Raw genomic sequence first — 17,420 nt, 5'->3', positions numbered from 1 at the left:
GCTATCAAGACAGAAAGCGAGCTAGCTCACTAAACATAGAACTAATCGGCCAGTTGATAAACAACTAGCTAATGGTCTAGCCAAAAGTGATACACTAGAGAGCCAGCGTGCATAACATTACCAAAACAGGTAAGAATTTTAAACAGCACATTTTTAATAGTAGAATGTGTTTATTAATGTAATATCTCTAATGGGAGGTTAGGAATTAACAAAACTGTCATAGTCTCCAGTCTTGTATATAAATTTCTACAGCAGTAACAGTAATTCCTTGTTTTATCTTTACAGTGCAGGAAAGAAAACTTTAGCCCAAGATGTGGATTCTAGCAAATGTAAAACAAAGCACTTGCACATTTTTATGGTTTTCTTTAGAACAGCAGTGTTTACAAAAATATGAATTTATCAAAAACATGTTTTAAAATGTTGAAATTCAATAAATATTTTTTTGTTACAAAGTGTCTTAATTTTTACAGTGTATAGTTATTTTTCGAATATTATTTTAGTGTTAAATGCTGTAATGCCTTTAAAGTAGTCTGATATTTGCTGTAATTAAAAGACTGTGATAACAATTACAGTAAAGTGATTACTGCTGTAATAGGTTACAGTAATGTGAAATTACTGTAATAAGAGCTACAGTACTGTGATTATTACTGTAATAAATATTACAGTACTTTATAGTTACTGTAATTAAATTTGCAGTATGTGTACTGTAAAATTTATTACAGCAACTTACCGGCTAATTGCTGCCAGCAAGTTACTGTACATTTCACAGTCTCCTTTTTACAGTGCATATTGGACACTCGGCCTGACATTCGAGTTTTTTTCATCTCGTTCTCGTCTAATAAACTTTCAAAAACGAATAAACCTGCACGAACTGACTCTGCAGTAAACAAAGCACAAACTACAATCTAATATGTTTTTAAAAGTCTTTCTGTTTATTTTTATTTAACGCTATTTCATGATTGTGAGCTTTATCTGCCTTGAAAAGCCAAGGGAGCCTCTCAAAAGTGCATAAAACCAGGTTATAGTTCTGTATTACCTAGTGACATGTACCATTCACCACAACTGTATTAAATCCTACAGTACCGGTACAGTCAAATACATACCGTGTAAAAGAAATCTAAATGTACATTTTAATGTAATAAGCAATGTAAATTGCAATGAAAATTTTATATATTTCATTCTTTATTATTATACTCATGCTGTAGGACTTTGTATGATTTATCACTGCTGTAAGACTATTATGTAAAATAGTGAGTAGTGCAAGTGACATGGTAACTACTACAATCTTTTTTGTATAAAAATGTACGTTTCTATGTTATATTTCTACGTTTATATTTTATTCTTTATTACTATACCCACACTAGAGCTTTTTTCCTGTAATTTAGGGGTAGTAGGTGGTGCATGTCACTACATTGCTTATTACATTAAAATGTACGTTTAGATTTCTTTTACACGATATGTATTTGACTGTACCGGTACTGTAGGACTTAATACAGTTGTGGTGAATGGTACATGTCACTAGGTAATACAGAACTATAATCTGGCTTTATGCACTTTTGAGAGGCTCCCTTGGCTTTTCAAGGCAGATAAAGCTCACAATCACGAAATAGCGTTAAATAAACATAACAATAAAAACATATTAGATTGTAGTTTGTGCTTTGTTTACTGCAGAGGCAGTTCGTGCAGGTTTATTCGCTTTTGAATGTTTATTAGCCGAGAACGAGATGAAAGAAACTCGAATGTCAGGCCGAGTGTCCAATATGTCCACTATAAAACTAGCAGGGTTAAACGCATTAACACATTAACTAGCAGACAACACGCAGCAACATCCAACATAATACCCACAGCAACACTAATAAGGACGTTATAACGTGAGTTATGATGTTCTGATCCAACTACACTGAAACTTTGTGATTGACACGCTTCTTGCTGCGCTAAAAACCAGCTCTTTTGATTGGTCGGTAATTACGTCTATCTCCCCAGTAGTCCCGCCCCCTGCGCCCCTAAGCCCCGCCCCTGCAGCTACAGGTACAGATCAGTTTTGCAACACGCTGACTGAGATATTTGTAGCAAAACTCGTGGCGGGCAGATTTGAAACTGTGCTGCAATGTTTTTATTCTCACATCGAAAATAAAAGTACACATTTATTTTTTACAGGTACAAATCTTTTTTACAGTTACAGATTTATTTTTACAGATAAAAATGTTACAGATTATTTTTACAGTTACAAATGTATTTTTTACAGGTACAAATCGTTTTCACAGTTACAGATTTTTTTTTACAGGTACACATTTTTACAGATTTCGTTTTCACAGGTGCAAAACTTTTGCTACATATTTACCTCCATAGTTGTGCTCCTTAGACAATATAGACTGAAAAACGATGTTTACTCAAGGATATTGTTAATAACAGGTCTTTAGAGTGACTCTGAGAGTGTAACAGCAAATAAACCGGATCATGAACCTGTCAAAACTCCTGAAGCACTGTCCTGATGGTAACATGTCTGTAGCTACAGACAGTAATGTCATTGTAAAACACACTCAGATAGGATGAATAGGGTCAGTGTAGAATTATGTACAAAGATCTACAGAGATTAGATGAACTGGCCGGTTAGCTCAGTTGGTTAGAGCGTGGTGCTAATAACACCAAGGTCGCGGATTTGATCCCCGTACTGGCAACACCCTCTTTTGGACTTTAACTAACAAACAAGTGAACCTTCTCTAACTAGCAGGTCCTGTTGACCTGGGCTTCAAACGTTGTCTCTGACAAGTGTGAAATCTTTTTAATGTTCCTCTCATTCAGGTCAGAAACATGCCATTATTTCAATTTGCCAAACTTAATGACCCTTCTGTAAATAGTTTAATGTGCACACTGCTGCTACTGGCTTGTTTTTCTTTTCTACAATGTAAGTTCACACCTTCAGGTTCATGTTATTTGAGGTCTGTGTTTTGTTACTTCATATGAATGCTGTGTACTTTGGTCAGTGGAAGTAGTTTTATAGCTTTATAAAAACATTGTACTTACTTACTATTTCCATTCTTGCAGGAGTGTGGGTTTACCTTCCACTTCAATAGTGAGGCGTGTCCAGCCCTGCTACACAAACTGTCATTTTTGTCCCTGTTAAAAACTTTAGCTTAGTTAAAGCAAATAAAGACACATTTAAAATGTTCATCATTTATTACAGGTTTAAAGTTGCATAAAACAAATGTTTGTACAAATAATATAAAACCAAAGTACGAAATAAACATTTCACTTATTTTAATGTATTTTTATTTCTAGCATCACTAGATAACGATGATGTCTGTACAACATTTTGTACTCACACACACACCGCTCAGCTGCTGCTGCTGATCCTCTTTCACCTGCATTTAGTACAAAAACACCACAACAAATCATCTGGATTCAAGCTTTTCACTAGGATTTATATGAACTGGGTTTTATGTACTAGAAGATGGTGGGATAATTAAATGTAAATATGAGTATTTCTTTTAACAAAGGAGTTTAGCTACCACTAATTTGGTCTATAGATAAACACAAATAAACAAAGACTCATGATGATAGAACAATGCAACACTGTTCATTGTCCACAGCCCTCCATTCACACCTTCTCATGTACATTCTGGTTGAGGACGGTTCATTATTTGCTGAGTGGAAATCATCTAAAGACTAGAATTTTGGAATGTAGATCTAGAAGTGTTAAAGTAAGAGGCTATTCATGTATGAAAACTTAGCATTCATAATATGAAGAATTTGTGCAAACACCATAAAGACCAGGGTAAAATTCTTCCACTTGAGAGTAAAAGTTGTTCTGTGTTTATTAAAGTAGATTAAACCTGAATAATGAATAAAAACAGATTCAGATCTAAGGTTGGTACATTACACCACATTACATTTGATCATTAATAATCATATTCACACCATCATGTACATTTGATAATTGAAGTAGAACAGTTCTAGTGGATATTTGAAAATGAAACACGATTTCAGTCACAAAAATGTAACTTCTGTGTGACCGTACTGGTGTCTATTAAAAATGCTGCTTCTAGTAAAACTTCATCCGCACTATAAGCAGCAATATGGGTCGTTCTCTTATGTGAATGCGCTGGTGTGGTGTACTTAAAGGATATTCCTTTCACTAAAGTTTGTTTTTTAGACAGTGAACGGTGATACGACCTCTCTCCTGTGTGAATACGCTGGTGTTTTTGAAGGGTACCATGTTCAGCAAAACTCTTTCCACACTCAGTGCAGTTATACGGTTTCTCTCCTGTGTGAATACGCTGGTGTACTTCAAGTGCATTACTGTAAGCAAAACTATTGCCACACTCTGAGCAGTGATAAGGTTTCTCTCCTGTGTGAATACGCTGGTGTACTTTAAGGTCACTACTTTGAGTGAAACTCTTTCCACACTCTGAACACTGATATGGCTTCTCTCCTGTGTGAATGCGCTGGTAATTTTGGAGCATACTCTGACGTGAAAAACTGTTTCCACACTGAGCAGTGATATGACTTCTCTCCTGTGTGAATACGCTGGTGTCGTTGGAGATTACCCTGCGTAGTAAAACTCTTCAAAGTTCATGTTTATGCTTTGATAAGACTGTAGAAACTGTTTCCTTGAAAAGCAACAGAAACAAAATAAGAGGTCAATTCATTAGCATTACTATTAGCATTATCCATTAGCATTATTATTACATTAATACCACAATAAGTAATAAAAACATTAAATTCACTTCACATCTAAGTGAGAATCTGAATTCAAAGAACATCAGGATAAAATACTTATAAATACTGCAGATATTAATAATTAAATAACTATAAATAACTTGATATAAATAAAGATATAAGAGATCTGACTTTCTCAACATCAGTCCTGCACCAAGCAAATCTAATCCAGTTCATGACAGGACTAATAATTAGCTCACAAGTGTAAATCTTTGGTGTGCTGGGAGTAAAAAAGGCTTCATAAATCACCACAATTATGAGCATAAATCTATTTTAAACAGTCTGAATATATTAACCTGATAATATTAAATAACATCATGAAATAAAAAGAACAACAAATGCAACATAAATGTAAAATAAACTAAATATAAAAAACCCTTTACCTTCCTGTTAGAATCCTGGCAGCCCTTTTAACAAAGCTGGTGTCTCCAGCAGGACGTTTCTAATGAAGAACGTGCAGAAGAACCTTCTTACCAAGTGACTCAGCTACAAGTCTAGAGTTTAGTCGTTAAATAGAGCTGAGGACAAAGACCCAAGACCAGTTAAAAACTCTGCATTGGTCAATCATCAGCCAACCATTCACACCTTCTTGTGTGAAGTACTAGCTCATTATCTATGGAACGTGTGCAAATGAAGTAGATGGAGCCACAAAGCATGATGGGTGAAGTCAAACTACACCTATTTATCTCAGCAGAGAAGTTATTTACATTTAATCCTAAACACAAACAAGGAATTGAAAGGCTATTCTGTAAAGTGACATGACATGAACTTAGATAAAGCTTTTATGATAAGAATCTAAGTCATGTAAAATGCTGTATGTATATTTGTGTGAATTAGTTTCTACTGTATATGAGGAACAATAAGAAAACTAGAAGAGGAAACACCCACCTATAGATTTATCTGTATTTATGGTGTAGAAATATGTGAACTGTTGGATTTACTGAAGCACTTTCTACATTCTGAGCAGTGATACGAGCTCACTGAGGAAACATAAAGATTAATAAAGAGAAGGAAACAAAACCTGAAAATAAAAGCTTTACCTTCCGTTCAAATCCTGTTCAAACAGCTGAGAATGAGAGCAGTTCATAACTACAGGAACACAGACTGTACTTGTACTCTGTCTGTTTGCCTCCAGCATCGACTGGAACCAACGCCAAACAATTTAACTCTACCCAGGGATGCCAAGTCCAGCACAAATATCCAGCTCAAAGTCTGTCTAAACCCGCCCTTCACATGCTAAAACTAGCAGACCTTGTTTATAGGTATGTAAGCGCAAATCCTCATTAAAAACATTTTGTACGGTTTGTAATGAAAGCTTTTAGACAGCCGTGACACATTTTGAAAGTAGCCAAATTTGGCAGGAAAATCGCGAGAGTTGCCAGGTTCAGCCTGGTCTAAAATCAACCCTGAAGCTGAAACTAGCCCAGAATCCAGGGTGTCACAGATATTGGTGGAATGACAAATGAACGATCAGTACTACTAGTGAATCTTTTATTATTAATAATAATATAGTTTCATTTTACATTCCGATTGATATTTTTTGTGATGTATTTTGTTTACATTGGTATTACAGCTATTTTATAATCGTCATTTTACATCCGGCCCGCATGAGGTTCGTGGCAATTAAAAATTAGATGTAAATAAACGTACATCAAACATGCATTACAACAGGATTGATTTTGACGGGAGCGCTAAATCTTTAAATTACCGTAAGTTTGGATTTACGTGTGTGCGAGTGTTTCCAGCTTCACCGTAATGTGAACAGAAGGAGTTTTTAACAAGACATGAACTTCTGAAGTATTTATTAACTGAAGTCAGGTGTAACGCTGGTTAAGGATCAGAATTTAGGCTCTAAATCGCTGTTACGATACTAAACAGAAATATAAGAACATTTTTACTCTGCCTACTTCTAATTTTCTGATTGTAACATCTAAACATTAACAGCTTATTAGAACTGTACAATCTACTGCTTTTCATAAAGAGTGGGCAGTCGTAGCTTAGTGGTTAAGGTACTGGACTAGTAATTAGAAGGTTGCTGGTTCAAACCCCACCACAGCCAGGTTGCTGCTGTTGGACCCTTGAGCAAGGCCCATAACCCTCAATTGCTTAGACTGTATACTGTAACTATATTGTAAATCACTTTGGATAAAGATATCTGCTAAATGCTGAAAATATAAATAAACAGATAAAATTAATATTGAGCAGAATTAAGTTCAGCTTATTGGTCTGGCACTCCACAACAGTCCCAGTTTCTTATGTGGCCCCTTGGAAAATTTAATTGCCCACCCCTGGTACCCTTAAACTTTACAATTAAAGGCCTTTTAAATCGTCACATTTCTAGAATGTATTTGTAACCTACAGTACATGTTGTGTACTATCATTATGATGCGGAATTGTTCTGTGGAAACAAGATAATTCCTTTTAATAACAATAACAATTCATGTAATCAAGATTATTCCATTTAATAACAATCTAAATTAAAACAGGAATGAGCTTAGATTATGTTTTAGTTGACTTTAAATTTAAAGTAAAATCATAATGTCCAGTTACCAAACCTTTTATTTTAAAGCCTGAAATTCTATCCTAAATAGTTCCACCAGACGCTTTTACTGTAATGTTTAGTATACGCACATCTTCACAAACAATGTGGGAGCTGATTTGACTGAGCATTTTGAAGTGGAGGCTTGACCGCAGTAGTAAATCAAACAGTTCACAGACACACAAGTACACAGTAAATATTTCTACACCATAAATACAGATAAATCTATAGGTGGGTGTTTCCTCTTCTAGTTTTCTTATTGTTCCTCATATACAGTAGAAACTAATTCACACAAATATACATACAGCATTTTACATGACTTAGATTCTTATCATAAAAGCTTTATCTAAGTTCATGTCATTTCACTTTACAGAATAGCCTTTCAATTCCTTGTTTGTGTTTAGGATTAAATAAGGGACCCGCAGCTGCAGGTCGTTCGCCCTAACGAGCTGGCCAATTATTTAAGGCCAAGCTCTTTGCTGCTCTGTAAGGCCTGCAACATCAGGAGCGAGTGGTAAGCTCCACTGACGCCACAGAACCTTACAGTACCCTATCCTTAAAGGGACCTCTCCTGAGGTCCCTAGCCCAGCGGTCCAATTCCCCCAGGTTGCTACAAGCAACCGGGGGAGTGCCCCCCCAAAAGATTTTTTGGGAGAGAACGGGGGTTCTCCGCTGAGTCCAGAAATGGTCGCACCTTTCTGTTATGTGGAGAGAAAGGACTCAAGTGTGGAGATGGGATAAATCATAATTTTATTTTTTAAATGAGAAATAATAAACACAGAACAGAAAACAGAATTAAAAACAAAACAGGAACCCCGATGGGTGCCGCTGGGTGCTGCAGAAAACAAAAAAAACAAAAAGGGAAAAATAAAAGGAGTGGGATTCGAACCGGGTAATGGCATTATAGCCGAGCGCTTAACGGCATCGCCATCAGGCAGTTCCTGAACCCACTGGCGCTGAAAAACAAAGGAGTTGGATTCGAACCGGGTAATGGCGTTATAGCTGAGCGCTTAACGGCATCGCCATCAGGCAGTTCCTGAACCCACTAGCGCTGAAAGGCCCCCCGAAATCGCCTATGGCGCAGTTCGGGGGAACAGAAAGCTCCTGCATCAGCCGTAGCTGGAAAGAAGCCAGTCTGTTAAAAACCGGGAGGGAGTTGGATTCGAACGGGGTTATGGCATCACAGCCGAACTCTTAACAGCATGGCCATGGCGGTTCCTGAACCCACTAGCGTTAAAATTAATCGGCGCGTACTTCGTCTACGGTCGCGGTAGCGGAAGCACACCGATCTGAAACAAGAGAAAAAGATGCAAGCTCACACATGCGGATTCGAACCGGGGTTGCTGGCAGACCAACCGAGCGCTTTACAGAGTCTCCACCCAGCGGTTGTGAAATCTAATGACTAAATTCAATAAGAGTACTATCCGTATCACGGGGCTGAATACAACCGCTAATGCTACATGCTAAGCGAGTAAACAAACGACAGTTCGAGGACTGCACGGCGTCGCACCACGCTACTTCTAAAAAAGGTTAAAGCAAAGCTAACTACCTCAACCTTGCGGTCTACACACCCTAATGGCCTTATGCCACCAGGGGTACCACCTAAGGCTAAAAAAGAGCGTGGACGAGCTGCCACTGAGAAAGTGAAAACAAAGGAAAGCAGAAGGTGCGACGCCTGCAGCCTGGCGAGGCTCCCTTAAATAAGGGACCCGCAGCTGCAGGTTCTTCGCCCTAACGAGCTGGCCAGTTATTTAAGGCCAAGCTCTTTGCTGCTCTGTAAGGCCTGCAACATCAGGAGCGAGTGGTAAGCTCCACTGACGCCACACAACCTTACAGAACCTAGCCCTTACAAGCACACCTTTTGCTCTATCAAGGAGGAGGGCACTCACATCACGTCACAATTCCTCTAACTCAGCCTGTAAACCCTCTCGGGTTTGACCCACAATTTGTTGTTGTATCTGAACTATATTACGTTCAAGGGCAGCAAGTACTCTTTTGTTTACTGCCGTTTTAAAAGATGTATATTGCTGACAAAACAGCTTAATTTGGGCTTTTCCAATATCCCACCATTGTCTAAGTGAGCTAAAATTAGTCTTCCATTCAGACCACTTAGTCAAAAAAGTACAAAAACTAGAGCTAGACTTTATGCACTTTTTAGACACTCCCTTAACACTTAGCATTTCAACACCGCGGTCACGCCATTTGCACTTTAAAAAAGCTTGGTCACGCTATCTACACTTAATTTTTTACTGCGCGTCTAAACCGTGTTTTGCGGTAATACAGCTGTGTTGAAGTGTTGAAGAGGGTAAATCGTCTCTTTTATTTACTTAATATACGTTACTACCGAGTTCTGATGCACATAAATTGTAGCAGAAACAAAAGTGTGTTACAGCCTATATATAGAGCAATCTAAAAAGTTCGAAATTCAGACCTTCTGTTATAAAAAAAAAAAATAGTGTGTACAAGAACGCTATTTGAAGATCAATACAATAATCAAATCAAATTGTTATCAAATGACTTCACTATGACCATGAACAACACTTACTCTAGTACTAGGATTATAATTTTGAAACACTTTTACTGTAGGAGTTCGGAGTAATGTGATGGTAAACTTGTGTAAAGTGTATATTTGGTGTTGTTAGGAGCCTTATTAAAAGATGAATAAAATAGGCAAATCAAATTATCAAATCCCACCACTATGACCGTGATGAACACTTGCTGTAGTGCTCATGTGTTGATTTTGAGAGAATTTTACTGTAGGAATTTGGAGTAATCAGATGGCAAACTTATGTAAAGTGTCTGTTCGGTTGTGTTAACACCACATTTTGAAGTACAATAAAATAAGCAAACCAAAGTGTTATCTGAAGAGACCCCTAAATTCATAAAGAACGCTTACTCCAGTACTTATGTTGGGATTTTGGAACAATGTAGGAATTCGGAGTAATTGGATGACAAACGTGTGTAAAGAGTGTATTTGGTTGTAATAGGAGCAGTGTTTAAATATCAATAAATTAAGCAAATCAAAATGTTATCAAATACTACTATGGTCATAAAGAACACTTACTCTAGTACTCAGGTTATAATTGTAAGACAATTTCTCTGTCAGAGTTTGGAGTAATGGGATGGCAAACTTATGTAAAACGTTTGGACCACTTTCCAATGAAATTAGCAAATCAAATTGTTATCAGGTGCCACCCCTACATTCATGGAGAACACTTACTCTAGTACTCACCATGTGATTTTGGGACATTTTTGCTGTAAGAATTTAAAATAATGGGATGGCAAACGTATCTAAAGTGTAAGTTAGGTTGTGTTTAGACCAAATTTAAAGATTAATAAAATTAAGAAATCAAATTGTTATCAAGTGCCACCCATACTTTCATGAAGAACACTTACTATAGTACTCACCATGTGATTTTGGGGCATATTTACTGTAGGAATTTGGAGTAATGTGATAAACTTTAACAGTCTTGGCCAGACACTGCCAGAAAGCCACACCCACCAGCCTTTGGCGTTTTTCATAGTTGGCTTGTTGCTCATTTTAAGTTTCTGTCATTCAGGTGTAAAGTGTATTTTCGGTTGTGTACAGACCACATTTGAAGATCAGTAAAATTAACAAATCAAATTGTTATCAAGTGCCACCCAAACATTCATGAAGAACACTTACTCTAGTACTCACCATGTTATTGTGGGACAATTTTACTGTGTGAATTTAAAATGATGGAATGGCAGAAATGTATGTAAAATGTAAATTCGGTTGTGTTTAGACCACATTTAAAAGTCCAATAAAATCAGCAAATCAAATTATCAAGTGCCACCCATACATTCATGGAGTACACTTAGTCTAGTACTAATGTTGTGAGTTTGGGACAATGTTACTGTAGGAATTTAAAATAATGGGATGGCAAACTTGTGTAAAGTGTCTATTCTGTTGTGTTCAGACCACATTTTGAAGACATTTTGAAGAAGATGTATGTAACTTATGTAAAGTGTCTATTCGGTTGTGTACACGTTTGAAGATCAATAAAATTAACAAATCGAATTGTTATCAAGAGTCACCAATACATTAATGAAAAACTTTGGTTTGGACTCCCAGGTCTTTACAAAACCAATTATGCAATGTTGTGATGCCATTACTCCAAATTTCAGCAGTAAAATTGTCTTAAAATCACAACATGAGTACTAGAGTAAGTGTTCTTCATGAATGTACGGGTGGTATTTAATAACTATTTGATTGCTTATTTTATTGTACTTAGAAATGTGGTGTTAACACAACCAGACACCTTACATAAGTTTGCCATCCGATTACTCCAAATTGCCACGTCATTAATACAGTAAAATTGTCCCAAAATCACAAGATAAGTACTAGAGTAAGTGTACTTCAGAAATCTAGGGGTGGCATTTGATAACAATTTGATTTCCATTTTTATTGGTCTTCAAAATGTGGTCTGAACACAACAGAATAGACACTTTACACAAGTTTGCCATCCCATTATTTTAAATTCCTACAGTAAAATTGTCCCAAACTCACAACATCAGTACTAGAATAAGTGTTTTTTTATAAATGTATGGGTGGCACTTGATATTTTGATTTGCAAATTTTATTGGACTTTTAAATGTGGTCTAAACACAACCGAATTGACATTTTACATAAGTTTGATACACATCCGATTACAACAAATTCACACAGTAAAAACACCTGAAATGTATTTCATTAATAACAGAAGCAATGCTCTTCCTTAATGTAGTGGATTTTGTGCATCAGAATACGGTAGATTATGCTTATTAAACTGTAAACAGCTTTACAACAATCTGAACTACATAAAGTAACAATACACAGTAATGTACAGAAGTGTGGAAATGTATAAACTCACCTGCGTTCATCAACTTCAATTATCAACAAAACTACAAACACAGAAACAAAACAGATCCGCACTCGAACAGAACAGGTTATACTTATGTACATTACATAACAATCACATGACGGGTACCACCCCAACATATCTCGAGAGCACACCTAAAGTGAAATAATTCTAAACTAGCACTTACGTGAACACCCCCAACTTGCTCTCATGTTACATGCATCACATATTTTAACATGTTACATTCCAAAAATAAACTCTAAACTTTTGTAACTTTACCTTTGTTTTGTTAATTAACCTTTAATAAATAAATGAAATGAACAAGCTTGTTCTGTGAACCTCGTGTCCTTTATTTTATATGTCCTGTTTCTAATCCTCTTGTTCCACGTTATCCCTCCCAGGAAGAAATCTACTGTGAAGTTTTACAGTAAAACCGTTAAGTTTACAGTTGAACCATAATAGTTCATCGTTCTACTGTCACTTTTACAGTTTTACCATGAGTACAACTGTGAACTCTCATGTTACCATGAAGTTCATGGTCACCTCTTTCAGTGTTTAATAATATTGACTGTGAAGTTTACAGTTCAACTGTAAACATGATATTGTTGAATTGTGAAATTCAGTCAACTTACAGTTTACAGTTCAACTAAGAATAGTTCATAGTCACCTCTTCTAATGTTTGATGTTTACAGTAATTTACAGTTTAACTATGATCATATAGGTAAATGACAAGATACAAATATCAAGACAATAATAATGTATATAATATTTATGTATTATTTAAAGTAGGTATGTGAATGAAGGGTGTAAATGTATGTGTGTGGGGGTAAGTTAATCACATGACATGAAAAACATGTCAAAAAGACATTATTTACATCTAAAATTAGATGATTAACAATATTCCAATAAAAAAAGAATACAGCACAGATTTACATATTTATAATATTACAAAAATACAAATAACCTCATGCAGACAGGACAAATATTACATTACATCAATATTACATCGGACAGATGACTTTATAGCGCCTTTTATTAAGCCTATTTTGCACAAAGCTCTCTTCTGTAGACATCATGTCAGTCTGGACATCTGGGCATGCGCACATGCGCACTTAATTTGAGACCGTTATCTCAACCAAGAGTCTCGAGCTTCGCGTCAGGTGAACCGCGCGAAATACAAATTTAGTGTCAGTTTCAGTGATTTAATTCTCAGAAACGAGTCTGTTAAATTACGCGCAGTTTATTTGCTTAAAGATAAAGTTCCTTCCACATAGGGTTGGGCGGTATGACGGTATTACGGTATACCGCGGTATTTAAAATGATGACAGTATTTAAAAATGGTGACGGTATTTTAAAAAAATGTGAAGCGCCAAATTTCTGCTTCGGGTTTACCTTAAAAACGGAGACTTTAGGACATTCGCGCATCCTCAGTAAGGGAGGGGTGGGAGGGGTAGGCGGTTGGAGCTCGCTGATTGGTTGTGGAGGTGATCACTGAGGTGATAACACAAAAACTAGTGCACACTCTACATAGACGCGTTTTACGTCATCCTATGCGCGCTCCCGAGAAGGAGGCTGTTTGAAACCTTAGATGCCTTAATAAGCTGTAGTTCGGTATCTTAACATTTCAAGAACGAGTGAGCATCGGAAGTGTCCTTGGCTTAAAACATGGCTGACGGTGCGGAGAAACGGAATTATTTTCAAACGTAAATAAATGATTATTGATGATTATTGAACTTGTAGAAACTTGCACATGTGTTTTTATTTGCAAAATTTAGCTTGTGAGTTGACATGCTTGCGCACTGTGCTATCCCATCCCATTGGTTTGAATGGCAAAATGCTAACTGTTAGCTTAGTATAAGACAGCCCCGATATTAATATCAATGATGAACGATCATGAACATTTTGCTACCTTGCCTCAAATGTAGGCATAATTCAAACACCACTTCAATGAGAAAAAAGATTTATTTTAAAAGGAAACTACAGGAAAGAGACAGACTGGTTGCATTGCATTAAGTTTCATAAAAATCCTCTCTTGTGCAGAGATGTGTTTGTGCCTGTGTTTGTTTCTGCTTTAAAACATACACGCCATGAACCAATCAGATTTAACATCATTAAACGAGTTTTTTCTCAATTATTTGTCATAATACAGTACTACTAGCGCTCTCTTTATCTGTGTGTGTGTGTGTGTGTGTGTGTGTGTGTGTGTGTGTGTGTGTGTCGCTCCCCGTGATAACTGCGCAGTTCTAATCGGCTGTATTTCACCCACTCCGCTTCGCATCAGTAGACGGAATTAATCAGTCATTATAAAATAAAAATATATGTAGAGAGCTCCCTAGCTTTTCGAACACACCCTATATAACAGCTCCCAGAGGCGCGACTCAGGTTCCTTTAGTTCATTTCAAAGAGCCGTTCAATTGAATCGGATCGTTCGCGAACGACCCATCACTAACAGACAGACACGCCCCCTCCCTACTGCCACATGTGTTATTGAGTCAGAGCTTATTAAAGGACAGGAATCTGACGACGGAAAATCTCATCAACGGCTAAACTGTTATCTGGAAAGTGAGAAATGGATAAAAAAAGACGTTGGTGAAGCGGTGCCCTGCTAAGCTCCTGAAGTTCGATAATAAGTCATAAACTTAAACAGTTTATAATAATAAACAATAATATCTTTACTATGCCTGAAATGTTATTCAAAATAAGTGGCCATTTTAGAAAGCCGAAAATAACACAGGTCTCAGGATTCTGTCTTCAAATTAGTTACTTGGGACGTTAGCTAAACCATTAGCATTAACAGTCTGTTATCTGACGGTAGTTGATCTTGTTCTTTTTAAATGCCTAGTAATGCTTGCAGCGCGTTAAGACTGGTACAATTACTTAGTTTATAGTGTTGTTACAGTGCTGAACTGCACTATAATAAACCTATCACTTTTTATGATTCTAAGTGTACAGATAATATTACTAAGAAATGAACAAAGACAAGTTTGTAAATGCTTTTAATATTTCCTACAAGACAATTCACCTTTTATGTCTTATTTATACACGTCTTAATTAAATGTGAACGTTGCAAGTTGCTCTTAAAATAGTGGAGGTCCAGCATTTTCTTTTGAATGATGGGTGATATGTGTGCTTTAAATATACATCCAAGATGGCGCCGCAGATGGCGACACTGGTTAGGAGCTCCGTAGTGCTTTGTTTGTTTTTGTTTGTTTGTTCTGGCATGTGTGATCCAAACACACTCCAATACAGCACAGAAGATCTGCTGAACATTAGGCAGCTCATGCCACCAGGTATATTTCCTGATTTTTCATTTTCGGACAGTTTTTTGGACATTTTGGTCAGCGGAGCGGCTGCGCTCCTGAGCAGACGCAGGCGGATGCGCAGACGTGGGAAGCGCGCCGGAGCGCTCGTCAAACTCCGACAGCGCGGACTTTGTACACCGCTACCCAGCATCCACATGACAAACCTTCGCTCTTTAGGAAATAAAATGGATGAACTTTCACTGTTAAACCGTACCAACAAGGACTTTTCTCTCTCTGCTGTACTGTGCTTCACTGAGACCTGGCTCACCGATTCCGTCCCGGACAGCGCGCTCCACCTGCACGGCTTTCATCTCCACCGAGCGGACCGCAACGCGGAGCTTTCCGGCAAGAAAAAAGGCGGCGGAATTTGCTTTTATATCAACCAAGGCTGGTGTACAGATGTCACAGTGTTAATGAGAACATGCAGCCCTAATCTGGAATCACTTTTCTTGAACTGTAGACCGTTTTATTGTCCGCGGGAGTTTTCATCAGTTGTGCTTGTTGCTGTTTACATTCCACCTCAAGCGTGCGCGCGCGAGGCACTGAGCGCTCTCGCTGATCAGATCCTCAGCGCGGAGCACAAACACACAGACTCTGTTTTCATCATCTTAGGGGACTTTAACAGAGCAAAACTTAACAACGAACTACCTAAATACAGACAGCATGTTACCTGCCCCACCAGGGAGAGCAACATTTTAGATCACTGCTATACTGTATTTAAAGGTGCGTACCGCTCTGTCCCTCGTGCAGCACTGGGACTATCTGACCACTGCTTAGTTCATCTTCTCCCGACCTACAGACAGAAGCTCAAGTGTGCCAAACCTGTGGTCAGCACGGTGAAGAAATGGACTAATGAGGCTAAAGAAAGGCTTCAGGACTGCATGGAATTAACAGACTGGTGTGTGTTTGATGATGCCACAAGCAGCCTGGATGAACACACGGACACTGTGACATCTTACATCAGCTTTTGTGAAGACATCTGTGTTCCCACCAGGACTGGCATTAAATATAATAATGACAAGCCCTGGTTTAATGCCAAATTGAAACAGCTGCGCCGGTCTAAGGAGGTAGCATATAGAAGTGGGGATCGGGCACTGTACAACCAGGCAAGGAACACCCTAACCAAAGAGATCAAGGCTGCAAAGAAGAACTACTAACAAGCTAAGCAGCATGATGTCCACAAATGAGCCATCAACCGCCTGGAGGTGTCTGCAGAACATCACCAGCTACAAAAGGCCACCTACACAGACAATGGGAGATCGTCAACTGGCCGACGACCTTAACAGATTCTACTGCAGGTTTGAACAGCCCAGCAATGAGCTCCCATCCAACACCACTTCACACCCATCTGACTATCAGCCACCCATCCAGCCTGCCCTGAAGATCTGCGATGAAGACGTGCTGAGACTTTTTAAAAAACAGAAAGTCAAGAAGGCCCCAGGTCCTGATGGAATCTCTCCCTCCTGCCTGAGGACCTGTGCAGACCAGCTTGCACCTGTCTTCACTAAGATCTTCAACAGATCACTGGAGCTGTGTGTTGTTCCATCCTGTTTTAAATGCTCCACAATAATACCCATTCCCAAAAAGGCAACTACCACAGGACTAAATGACTACAGACCTGTTGCCCTGACCTCTGTGGTTATGAAGTCCTTTGAAAGACTGGTTCTCAACCACATTAAGGAAATCACGGACCCCCTGCTAGACCCCCTGCAATTTGCCTATCGGGCCAACCGGTCGGTGGACGATGCAGTGAACATGGGTCTCCACTTCATCCTCCAACACCTTGATCACCCAGGAACTTATGCAAGAATTCTGTTCCTGGACTTCAGCTCAGCCTTCAACACAATTATTCCAGGACAATTACACAGCAAACTGACTGAACTCAGCGTACCAGCCTCCACCTGCCAGTGGATAACTGACTTTCTTACTGGCAGAAAACAGCAGGTGAGGCTGGGAAAGTGTACTTCAGGGACCCGGACCATCAGCACGGGTGCCCCA

The 17,420-nt window shown here is 38.2% G+C and overlaps 1 protein-coding gene across 1 annotated transcript in view; it reads left to right on the top strand.

The window, feature by feature from the left end:
• The window catches only part of LOC134326272 (zinc finger protein 658B-like), a gene marked incomplete at its 5' end in the record, with an annotated part of 279,656 nt that overhangs the window by 18,220 nt on the left and 244,016 nt on the right, over positions 1–17,420 (top strand). The gene's annotated exons all lie outside the window — the stretch shown is intronic.

The sequence above is a fragment of the Trichomycterus rosablanca genome, chromosome 14, assembly GCF_030014385.1.
Source record: "Trichomycterus rosablanca isolate fTriRos1 chromosome 14, fTriRos1.hap1, whole genome shotgun sequence".
Lineage (NCBI taxonomy): Eukaryota > Metazoa > Chordata > Actinopteri > Siluriformes > Trichomycteridae > Trichomycterus > Trichomycterus rosablanca.
This window is presented reverse-complemented; position numbering and strand designations above follow the sequence as displayed.